The sequence below is a fragment of the Myotis myotis genome, unplaced genomic scaffold (genome assembly GCF_014108235.1).
Source record: "Myotis myotis isolate mMyoMyo1 unplaced genomic scaffold, mMyoMyo1.p scaffold_m19_p_9, whole genome shotgun sequence".
In the NCBI taxonomy this organism is placed as follows: Eukaryota; Metazoa; Chordata; class Mammalia; order Chiroptera; family Vespertilionidae; genus Myotis; species Myotis myotis.
The window spans coordinates 61,115,592-61,125,949 of record NW_023416401.1 but is presented as its reverse complement, the minus strand read 5'-3'; positions in this window follow the sequence as shown (position 1 = coordinate 61,125,949).

The window sequence follows — 10,358 nt, the reverse complement described above, 5'->3', positions numbered from 1 at the left end:
ATCATGGAAAGATTAACAACTTCGTTGCAGAAACCAGAGGTGCCAGCTCTTTACAAGCCCCCAGACTTTTGCAAAACTCCAGGTCTTTGCAAACCCCCAGCCCACATTACCTGTAAACTGCCCATTTTGCATACCTATTCTTATCCCTTTTGCCTACTTCCCCATGTAATCTTTGTCCTTCTACCCAATATAAGCAGCTGGTTTATGGGGGAGGGAGGGATAGAGAGCAGATTTTTGTCGATGACCTGCTGCTCTCTCATACTGCCAGCATTGTTGGAATAAACACTCATATATGATTCAACCCTGTCTCTACTTAATTGGCTCAAGTAGTGACAGGCAGCCCAGACCAATTGATTGTCCGGTTTCACTCTGAGCAGCCTAGTTTTGATACAAGGTCATGACTACCCTAGCATTCTCTCTCATTTTAAAAAAATCAATGAAGTTTATTAATGTAAGTACCTAATTAATGTAAGTGACCTTACTGAATGTAGATGAGGCCAGGGGTGGGGTGGGGGTGTTCACCACTTTTCCACATGACCCCCAGAATGGCCCTCAGACTCATCTCCACTGCTTCACCAGAGCCACTGTCGACCCCACTTCTTGACCCCTTTCCAGGGTTTGGGGTCTGAACACTGTCCTCCATTGTAAACACTTTGCAAATAGAAGTTCCCAGTCATGGTGCCACAGAGTTCCCCTGACGGCTGAGTGCTGCTTGCAGGGCACATCCCTGCACAGAGCCCACGCCATCGCACCAGGCCATCATGGCATTGGTCTCCGTCTCTTGGTAGTTGGTGGCCTGCCACAAACCTGGCACCATGGGGGTCTTATAACACACCACTGGGCTGTCCAGCCTGGCGGGGTCCTTCTGAAGGCTGCCATCTCCTCTCCTGCTCTCTTGCCTCGGGCCTGGCTGTAGAATTTTGCCAGTAAGTTGGTGTCCAAGGCCTGTACTCCCAGCCTTTCTCCTGCAGCTGGAGCCCTCAGACCATGTTCTCACAAGGGAGTGTTTGCTAAGCCTCTGGCCAGACAGAAGATGCCCCAAACCCGGATGCATTGGAGTCCCTGTTTCGAAGCAACTTTTGTCACCTTCTGTCCAATGTTACCTCTGATCCCATGCGCCTTAAAGTGTTACATTCGTACGTTTCTTTGTCTCCCAGATGCTGTGGTTGTAATAATCCATGACTCCTGAGAGTCTGACTTTGGTTCTAAAATTCAAGTCTAATTAATACCTGCAGATCTCTCACCACCCTGGGATTTCTCTGGGTCTTCGATCCCGGGAAGATGAAGGATATTCTCATGAGAGCCAGGCCCAGATCTTTAGTCAGGGGCTTTGGAAGGGAATTTTTTTTTTTTTTTTTTGGTCAGGGCAGACTGGCCAGAGGTTGCAGGACAGCCAGGGTGTCAAACACCAAAGGTGACATTTATTGCTTAGGGTTGCTGCCCAACTCTAAGCAGGAGAGACTATACAGGAAGGGCTTTTGTATTTTTGCTCTTGGGAAAATAGTGAAATTTTTACATTCTATATGGACTCTGAGAGTTAGTTTATCTATTCAGACTTGTTCATGAGCCTCATTCAGAGACACGGAGCCCATGTGTGTACTCCTGCCTCCATCGGCTAGTTGCGAAGGCTGATTTCATTGGTTAGATTCATGTGTCCATCACCGCCTCACACGAGGCACATGTCTGGGCTCTGAAGGGCCATCCAAATCATGTTGGTTAGCATCGGCTGTAATAATAGCTTATGTTTCTGGGAGAGAGGGCACCAGAGTTGTAGTCAGTTGTGTGTTCTTAGGCAAGCACTTTATTCCTCTTTGACCCAGTTTTCTCGGCTATAAAATGGTGATAAAACTGACTGAGTTGTTGAAGGGCTCAAATCAGATAAAGCATGTACAAGAGCACATTGTAAACGTGAAAGAGACAAAGGCTCATCTGTGACTGTTCGTTCGTTTGCTTCTTGTCGCACGCCTACTCGGTGCCAGGCACTGTGCTTGTTCAGTGATTTATGGGCAGTCTCTGATTTAGTCCCCACCCCAGCCCTGGGAAGTAGGAACTGTTATTATCCTCTTCCTGCACAAGGAAAATGGATGCTTAGAAAATGCTCATAATTTTCCCAAGGCCACACAGGTAGGTGGAGGCTGTAAGCCAGGATTTGACCTCCCAAAGCCAGTCCTGGTAACCACATGCTCGGCTGCCCCCGGTTCATAGGATGCACTTTACTCCCATTTGGGCTTCTGCCATGGGTTGGCCACTGCCAGGGGATTTGGGGGAGATCACCCAAGAAACAGAAAGCCACATGAAGCTATAGTTCCCTTGAGTGGTTATTCAACATCCTTTTAGTAACAGGTATTTATTGATCAACTACTATGTGCTAGGCTCTGTGCTAAGTTCTAGGGATTCAGCAGAGAATCAGACATAAAGTTTTTGCTCTCAAGGAATTTTCATTCTAGTAAGAAGACAATAAAGTAGTATATCATGCCCTGACCAGGAATTGAACCGTGACCTCCTGGTTCATAGGTCTACATTCAACCACTGAGCCACACCAATCAGGCTCATCATTGATGTTTCTTTCTCTCCCTCTCCCTTCCTCTCTGAAATCAATTAAGTATATATATATATATAGAGAGAGAGAGAGAGAGAGAGAGAGAGAGAGAGAGAGACATGGTTTTGTTATCTCATAGGTTTAAATATAAAAACTTTCATTATGGAAAAAATCACATATAAATCACCCTATCTAATAATAGACAAACATGGTAATTGACTGTACCTTCACTACGCCTCCTATGGGCAAATCAGCACAATATGCAAATTAACCAACAACAAAGATGGCAGCTAATTTGCATACTGCAGGCAGGGCGGGTCAGCGCCATCCCGCCTGCCCCGCCACCACCCGGGCCTGCTATTTGCCACCTGGGGCGGTGGGGCAGGACAGCACCATCCCACCTGCCCTGCCGCCATCCAGGCCTGCTATCTGAGACCCGGCCCACCTGGGGTTCCTGTGTGTGACCCGACCCAGGGTGACAGGGTGGGACAGCGTGGCTCCTCTGTCACTCCAGCTTCCTCATCACAGCTCCCTTGGGGGCCTAAGCCTTTAGTTGGACATCCCCCGAGGGCTCCCTGGCTGCCACTAGGATGTCTGACTGCAAGTGGGCCTAAATCGACAGGTGGACATCCCCCAAGGGGTCCTGGACTGCAAATGGGCACAGGCCGGGCTGAGGGACCCCCGAGTGCACAAATTTTTGTGCACTGGGCCTCTAATAAGTTATAAAATGAACTCCCATTTTCAACAATTCTAAACACTTTACAGTCTTGTTTCATTTACAGTCTCAGCCCCAAGTCCAAATTTTAGAGAAGGAAGAGCCAGCGGGTTCCCTGACACACTGAATGTGGGGTAGGAGGGAAAGGGAAGTCCAGGATGTGCTGAGGCTTAAGACCCAAGCAACAGAGAGGTGTTGTCCCCGACTTGCAGAGTGACCTTGAGGCAGGTCACACACCTCTATACCTAACCTCTGAATTCCAGGTGCTATTGGTAGTCCCAGCAGTGTTTCTCAAAGGTGGTCTCCAGAGGTTCCTTGGAACGCTGGTTAATAAAGCAGATTCCAAGGACTCACCCAGACCTGAACAATCAGAATCTGGTGGGTTGATGCCCAGCAGCCTGAGACCTACTTCAGTTGTACTCAGACCAGCACTATGGACATCACCTGGACAGCATGTTAGAGATGCAGATTCCCCAGACCAAATTCCCGTAGAAGTGGTACTTTGCTGTGATGAATAATATAACTAGATATTTTTAAGAGGTTAACATTGGATTTCAAATTTATAAGGGTCTGGATTCAATTTCCTGTGGTCACTTCTCAATAACTCTTTGTCTTCTCAAGTTACTCAAAATTTCTGACCCCAGTTTGTTTATTATGAAAAATAAATGTATACTAGAATCTTAAAAAAAAAGAAAAGAAAGAAAGGAATGCAGACTCCCAGCTGCCCTACTCCCCCAGCCCTGCTGAATCAGAAGCTCTGGAAATCTTAGCTCTCTAGGAATCTTAAGCTCTCCAGGAGCTAGAGCTCGAGCAACACTGGTCATAAGACTGTGGGTTAGCCAGAAAGCACCTATGGAAGGCCTGCTCTGCCCCAAGCCCTGGAGCTTCCCATCACACACGTGATCGATGGGGTAGCTTTAGGAGGTGCCCCGTAATGCAACATTGACTGATTTATTGTGCATTTATTCTGTATACTGGGAAGTATACAACCAGATAGTCAAACCCTTGATTTAATTGATCTTATTGTTTTAGGAATGGGTCCACATTTTTATAAGCAAAACAATGAGAATTACATTTTTTAAAAAAGTAATTTCCAGTAGAGACAGATTGTGGATTAAATAGAAATAGTGTTCACAGGAACCAAAGCTGGGAAACACTGTCCTGATACATCATAGATCCTCTGAAAATATGGAAGAAGGTGGAGAGTAAGGGAGTAAGAAAGGAAGGACAGGATAGAGGGGAAAACAAAGAGTGGAGATCTCATTTTCATGTTCTATTCACTTCAAAAAAGCTTCGAGAGTAAAAATAAAAAGCATTCCTAGGCCTATAAATAAAGATCCCTTCTCTTCATTTTCTCTATCCTTAGAGGAGTTGATAGGAAAACCCCATAGCCCAAAGGCAAATCAGATTTATATGTAATATGGATTATATTGTCAGAGTTCAGATTCTTACTTGAAACCTGGCTTATTTCAGGGTTGGGGTCTTTCCCTTGAAATAACATTGTTTAAGGGCAAGCAGGTTTGATTTGTTTTTATATCTAATCCAGCATCAGCCTAGGATGCCAAGCCCAACCAAGTGAACAGTGGGAAGGGGAAGGGGAAGGGGAAGGGGAAGGGGAAGGGAGGAAGGGGGAAGGGGAAGGGGAAGGGACAAAAGGCATTTTCCAGAAAACACCTCTTTCCCCACATTCAGTGACTCAGCAGAAGTGGGGAACAGTGCCCACCAAGGGTGGCAGAGGGAAAGCCTGGCAGGAGACCCCGCCCCAGTCTAAAAATCCTCCCCTCTTAAAACAGATCTGGAGTGGCCAGGCAGAGGTCAATGGGGGGAAAGGAGACGTATGTAATACTTTAAATAATAAAGAATTTTTTAAAAAGTTTGCTAGCATACCTTCCTTCTCTCCAATATGGGAGCTGTTTCCCTTCTCTAACAGCGTCCAAGAAGGTACAGGGCGCTCACAGAAGAGAATGAGCTTTCCAGCGTCCTCAGTCCTGCTAACAATTCCAAAGGGAAAGTCTCCGTTCTGTGCCAGCATGTCATTAAGGAGAGCAGGCCTCAGAGTCAGACATCAGTTTTGCTTTCATTATACTTACTTTTGGATACTTTGTATTTGCATATTTTCATTTACAGATGTGGTTTAGAGTTTCCTCTTAATTTAGGTTACAAAAAGTGAGTTGATTTAGAGAAAAAGGGCAAGTAAATAATGGCATGTGAATTATGAAGATTAAGTTAGGGAGACCCTCACTCAGCTTTATTTTTATGCCAGGTCCTGAAGACCCACAGAATAAGACCATGGGACTATCAAAGGGGAGGGCCAAGTATTGAAATTACTGTAAAAGAGAAACTATTGCCCGTTCATATTCTACTCACTTTTCACAACTCCATGCTATAGTCAAGACTTTCGTCATTAATGTTTCAAGATCTTATTCTAAAAATTTCCTCTTCTGAGCTCCTGCAGCACCTTGAAATTATAATAATAACCAACATGTATTGTTTTCCATGTGCCAAGACTGTGTTCTAAGCACTTTACATAAGCTAACATACAGCTTATGAGTGGCTCGAACCCTGAAAGTATGGGACAACTGTCAGTGTTCTTAGTCCCATGCTGTGTTGCCTCTCATGTCACTAATCAGAAGACATTTGCTTCTTGGTTTCCCCAGCTAGATCAGAGCTTCCCAGGAACAAGGGCCATGTCTGATATATCTCCCTCTTCCAGCACCTAACCCGTTGCTTGGCTTATAAGAATGCCCACTGGCCCTGGCCAGTATGGCTTGGTTGGTAGGAGTGTCGTCTCATACACCAAAAGGTCAAGGGTTTGATTCCCAGTCAGGGCACATACCTCGGTTGTGGGCTTAATCCCCGGGCCTGGTTGGGGAGCATGTGGGAGACAACCGATCGATGTTTTTCTCTCATATCAATGTTTCTCTCTCTCTTCCTCTCCTTTCCTCTCTCTCTAAAATCAATAAAACATATCCTCAGGTGAGGATTAAAAAACAAGAAGACTATGAAAGAGGGTGACTGGAGTGGTCAGAGAAGGCCTCTGTGTCCAGGTGACATTTGAGCAGAGGCCTGCAGGAGGTGAGTGAGTAAGCTGTATGGATGTCTGGGGAAGAGCATTCCAGACAGAAGGAACAGCACTGCAGGCAGAAGGAACAGCAAGTACAGAAGGGCTGGAGTGGAAGTTAGCCTATCGTATTTGAGGGACAGGGAGGAGGGGTAGTGGGTGAAGTATGAGAGGGAGCCGGAGCCAGATCAGAGTGGACCTTGCCTTAGCATTTATGTGATTGATGTGAGAAGCCATGGGGAGGTCTTGAGCAGGGGAGTGACATGATCTGACTTAGGTTTTATATTATCTATTTTATATTATCTGTATTTCAGCATTATAGTTATCTATTGCTGCATAACAAGTAACCCCAAAATATAGTTTCTTAAAACAAGAATAGCCACATATTTCTCAGAGCTTCTGTGTGGGTCAGGAATTTGGGAGCAGCTTGCCTGAGCAGCTCTGGTCTCTCACAGGGTTGTAGTTAGTTATTGGCCAGGGCTGTACTCATCTGAAGGCTTGACTGTGGCTGGAGGTTCCATTTCCAAGGTGGCTGGCAAGTTGGGGTTGGCTGTTGGTGAGAGACCTCAGCTCCTCTCACAGGATTGCTTGAGGTGACCTCTCAACTTCGTGGCTGGCTCCCCCCAGCCTGAGTGATTCAAGAGACCACGACAGATGCTGTGATGCCTTTTATGACTTAGCCTCAGGAGTCATGCACTCTCACTTCTGCCATTTCTATTGGTCACACAGGCCATGCTTATTCAATGTGAGAGGGGACTACACAAGCGCATAAGTACAAGGAGGTGAGGATCACTGTGGACCATCTTGGAGAGGGACTACCACAAGCTTTCTGTTTGCTTGGTGGGGGTTTTTTTTGGGGGGAGGGGGAGAGGGATTGGTGTTTTGTTGTTGTTGTTTTTTATTTCAAAGAGGGAGAGAGAGATAGAAACATCAATGATAAGAGAGAATCATTGATCAGCGGCCTCCTGCACGCCCCACACTAGGGATAGAGCCTGTAACCCAGGCCTGTGCCCTGACTGGAAATCAAACTGTGACTTCCTGGTTCATAGGTCTATGCTCAACCACTGAACCACGCTGGCAAGGCTTTTATTTATTTATTTATTTTAATAAGAGAAATTTTATTTAGAAAGTCACAGAGGCCCTAGACAGTTTGGCTCAGCGTCAGCCTGGAGACGGAAGGGTCCCAGGTTCTATTCCAATCAAGGGCATGTACCTCAGTTGTAGGTTCCATCTCCAGTCCTGGTCAGGGCGCATGCAGGAGGCAACTAATCGATGTGTCTCTCTGCCATTGATGTTTCTCTCTCTGTCTCTCCCTCTCCCTTCCATTCTCCCTAAAAATCAATGGAAAAGAATATCCTTGGGTGAAGATTAACAAAAAAGAAAGAAAGTCACAGAGATAGAAGTGAGTGGTAGAAGAAATGGACTCAGGAAATAAGTTACAGTGGCAAAAAGAAGGTCCCTTGAAGCTCAGGAGAGAGGAGGTTAGAGGTGCCTGGGGAGGGGGCGGGGGGGGAGAAGAAGAGGAGGGGAAAGATTGTTTGCTTGTTTTAACATATAGTAAATTTCTTTGTATCGTTGTATGGATTTTAGCACGGGTAGATTTGCGTAACCACCACCACAAACAGGATGCAGAACAGTTTCATCACTCCTCCAAAACCCTCATGTTTCGCTTTGTAGTGACATGCTCTTCCCACCCTTAACCTGTGGTAGCCACCCATCTGTCACGATAGTTTTGTCTTTTTGAGAATGTCATGGAATCATAGAGTGCGTCACCTTTTGAAATAAGCTTTTTTTCGGTCAGAATAATGTCACTGAGACTCATCTAGATTGTTGCAGGTATCAATAGTTCATTCCTTTTTTTTAATCCTCACCCAAGGAGTGAAGATATTTTCCTATTGATTTTTTTTAGAGGGAGTGTAAGGGAGGGCAGAGAGGGAGAGAGAGAGAGAAGCATTGATGTGAGAGAGACAAGTCCATCAGTTGCTTCCTGCGAGCACCCTGACTGACCAGGGGTGGGGAACGAACCCACAGCCCAGGTACCTGCCCTTTACCTGGAATCAAACCCGAGACTCTCCGGTGTACAGACCAGCACTCTAACCACAGAGCCATGCTAGCCAGGCCTAGTCCATTCCTTTTTATATCCTGTGTAGATATACATAGTGTGTTTATGGGTTTACCCATTGAAGGCGTTATTTCCTATTTGGGGGAATTATGACTAGAGCTGCTGTAAACATTCGTGCACTGCACTCTTTCTCTTGTAATTTCTGCCACTTTGATGATATATATGTCAGATCTTTTGAAATTGTGCCACAGGCCCCTTATATCCTGTTTATTTTATTTTATTTTATATTTCCCTCTGTTGTTCAGATTGGGTAATTTCTATGTATCTTTCTTCAAGTTCACAGATTCTTCCCTGTGACAGTTCCATTTTAATGTTTAGCCCATCCATTCAGGTTTTTTTAAATTTCAATTATTGTATTTTTCTCTTCTAAAAGTTCCATTTGGTATACGTATATCTTCTATTTATGAAAAAGCTGAAGAAAGATCAGGTTCTTCATTCTTACTTGAAGTATTTTTTTAAATTGTGGTAAAACATAATAGCATAAAATCTACCATTTAAATCCATTTTAAGTGTACTAAATACACTAAGTACATTCACATTGTTGTGCAACCATCACCACATCCATCTCCAGAACTTGTTCTTCTTTCCAAACTAAAACTCTGTACCCAGTAAACACTAACTCCCATTCTCTCCTTAAAGTATTTTTAATTTTCTAAAAAAATACATTTTTTATTGACTTCAGAAAGGAAGGGAGAGATAGAAACATCAATGATGAGAGACAATCATTGATGGCCTCCTCCTGCACACTCCCTACTGAGGATCAAGCCTGCAACCCAGGTATGTGCCCTTGACTGGAATCAAACCTGGGACCCTTCAGTCCGCAGGCTGATGCTCTATCCACTGAGCCAAACCAGCTAGGGCTCTCCTTAGAGTATTTTTATAACAGCTGCTTAAAGGCCTTATTCAGATCATTCCAACATCTTGGTGTTGGCGTCTTTTCATTGTCTTTTCCCATGCAAGCTGAGACTGTCCTGCTTCTTTGTGTTGTAAGTAATTTGTCTTGGACATTTAAAAAAAATATATATTTTTTATTGGTTTTTTACAGAGAGGAAGGGAAAGGGACAGAGAGTTAAAAACATCGATGAGAGAGAAACATCGATCAGCTGCCTCCTGTACACTCCCCACTGGGGATGTGCCCGCAACCAAGGTACATGCCCTTTGACCAGAATCAAACCTGGGACCCTTGAGTCCGCAGGCCGATGCTCTATCCACTGAGCCAAACCGGTTAGGGCTGTCCTGGACATTTTTAATATTACGGTTAAGAGCTTGGCTCTCATTTAAATCTATGGAGAAATACTGATATTTTTCTCTTAGCAGCCCATCGGCAAAGTGGGCTCATGTTGCAAACTCCATGTGCCTTCTGTGTTGTGGTTCCAACGTCAATCCTGTTTTCAAATCCTCTGTGATGCCATGTGTGTCGGCCCATGTGCATGTCACTCAGGGGCCAGGCTGGAGCTCTCACAGCGGCCTACCTCCTTATTCATTTCTGTGAGACTGGTAAGCTGTTTAGGGTCTATCTACTCATATGCTGCTGGGGGCTGAGCCCAGGAGTCCATAAATAACTTTGTGGAGTGCTTTCCCAAACTGCCGCCTCACTGAGATTTCCCTGGGACTTTCCAGCTCCCTGGGGCTTTATTTACCTGACTCTGATGTGCATTTCTCACAACTGCAACCACATCAGGGCCAAATCTGTAGGGGTCCATCCCACAGCTCCTCCATTAGAGAGGAAGGTTCCCTTTCCTCATAATTTCAGGCTCCTGTAGGCACTTGCCACCACCTCTGCCATGGGATAGCCTGGGGACTGGGACACAAGAGAATGGACAAAAGAAAACAAATAGGTGAACAACATAAACTGATGAACAAAAACAGATCTAGTGACAGAGAAGCATCGATCAGACCGTCAAACCTCAGAGGGAAGGTA